The sequence below is a fragment of the Aptenodytes forsteri genome, unplaced genomic scaffold, assembly GCF_000699145.1.
Source record: "Aptenodytes forsteri isolate BGI_AS27 unplaced genomic scaffold, ASM69914v1 Scaffold116, whole genome shotgun sequence".
Taxonomy (NCBI): domain Eukaryota; kingdom Metazoa; phylum Chordata; class Aves; order Sphenisciformes; family Spheniscidae; genus Aptenodytes; species Aptenodytes forsteri.
In genome coordinates, this window is record NW_008795491.1 from 851,060 (window position 1) to 853,206 (window position 2,147).

Genomic DNA, 2,147 nt, shown 5'->3' on the forward strand with positions numbered 1-2,147 from the left:
CCGCCGGGTTTCCGGCCTGCGGCCGGGCCCCCTCAGCGCCCCGGGCTCAGGGCGTGAGGCGGGCCCGGGGGCGCTGGCCCCGGCGGGGACACCGCCGCGGGGCCCGGCTGAGGGGGGGTAAGAGCACCCGCAGCCTCCTGAGCGCCCAGTGCTAACGCCAACGCTGGACGAGCCCGTAAGACACGCTGAGGAAACCCTCGTCCAGCCAACACGCTGGTCCTTGTGCTGAGCCCCGCGGTGGTGGTGTGGAGTTGCACCCGCTGGCACCATGAGCTGCATCTTTACGTCTTTTTCCTATTGCTGCTCCTCATACGTGCCCCTTGCTCCCTTCACCGTGCCAGTGGTGTGAGTCCTGGGGAGAGGTGGGGCAGAAGAGGTCCACAGCTATCCTGGGAAGCAGGCTGGCAGGCGAGAGGGCAGAGCCTGCGTTTGGGGTGATGCTGGAAGGAGCGCAGGGGTGCGCGTGGCTCTGCAGGCACGTGAGCTCTGGGGCCTCGCTCCATGCGCTGCCTCTGACAATTTTCCACTGTGTCTCTGCGAGGCCGTCCGAGAGCCCGGAGCCACTTCTGGCATAAATTAGCGCAGGCCTGGGAGGGATGTCCTCAGGCAGCAGCTTCTCGGCAGCTGCCAGAGCGAGGAGCGCCAGAACACGCTGTGCTCTGGTCACTTTTCCTGTCTGCGCCCCTGCCTGCGCTCGGGGCTGGAGGCAGCGCCGCTCGCCTGTTGAGGCTCCAGCGCGGGAAGAGTTCCCCCTGTGGCTGCTGGCGCTGGAGGTGGTGAGGAAGGCATGATGCAGATGCCCCTAGGACCTTCTTGGAGGCCTTAGGAGGACCTCTGCAAGTGATAACGGCCTAAGCAGACGCCACTGATGAACCAAATTCAAGCCGAGTCTGCCATGTGGCAGAACAGTGGGCTAATTAATCACATGGCAGAGACGTGGTGAAACTGGCAAAGTTAATTAGGCAGCCCTTATGTTGAGGTTGATACATGTCAGCAATTAACAGTCAGATGGCATAAAAGGATCAAAGGAATGCAAAAGCAGAAGAAAGTGCAGGCTGTGTGCATTTGAGAAAGAATAGCAGCTGTGAAGGTTTCAGGCAGAGCTCGGAAGGTAGCAAGAGGTGTGCTACACACACACTGATCTGGGATCGGTCATTTCTAGCTTGCTGGTGTTTCACTGGAAAGCTGTGTAATTTACCATTTTACCCATTAGTAGGAGCAGCAACCTCAATTCACTTCTCTAGTGCCAGGTTCTGTTAGGGTTTCCTCCCCCCCCCCTTTTTTTTTTTAATTTTTTTTACGTGAACCTGACTTTCACTATGGAGGCGAGGAGGGTCAATGTGCAGAGGCTGCTTTTTACATGTTTAAGGAATGTGTCCAGCTTTCACAATACAGCTGTAGAGCATGTGCTGAATCAATCTTAGTGTGACCTGAGAAGCTGCAGCCTTTAAAGACAGTGTCACCTCTCTGAAAGTAGCTAATTTCTTATTGTCTCAACTTCAGAGAAATTGGGAATAGTTTTTGGATGGTAGATTTTAGTCTGTTCCACACCAGGACAATTCACTGTCTTTCCTAACCTGGAGTTTAAAACAGAAAGAGAGACATGATGTTCTCCCATCTGGTTAAATTAAAATAGCATTGGTGTGAGATCAAGCTTACATTGTAAACTAAACACGAGCTGGAATTTGATCAGAACTTATTGCTCCTACGAGTTTTTGCTGTGGTAAGGGAAGGTAGCAGTGCCTGCAAAAACAGAAGCCCTGCTCTCTCCCTGCAGAGAGAACCTCTGCTGCTAGTTTTTAAAGATGTGAAATTCGTCAAGGACTTGGCATCTTCTGGTTAATAGACGCTGTGCTCAGGGTTGCATCCAGTTCAAAAATGTAGTGCAAATTACTACTGTAGATCAGTCTGCCTGTAGTAGTAGCTCCTAATAAAATGGATCAGTCCAGTTGGAAACTAGCCAGCAGGCAACCCGAGTTTGGTCACATAAAGTGAGATACTTTTTAACAGAAGGTGGAAATTAAACACTTACTCAAGTCTTGCAGTCTTGAGTTGGCAGGATTTTCTTACTGTGTTCATAGTATTATGGCTTTCTCTTACTCTAGGTGTAGTGACACTAAGGCGGGGGGGGGGGGGGAGCCCAGGAA

At 52.5% G+C, this 2,147-nt stretch overlaps 1 protein-coding gene across 1 annotated transcript in view; it reads left to right on the plus strand.

Moving 5' to 3' along the window:
• Window positions 1–2,147, plus strand: part of VCAN (versican) — a 114,919-nt gene that overhangs the window by 1,951 nt on the left and 110,821 nt on the right. The gene's annotated exons all lie outside the window — the stretch shown is intronic.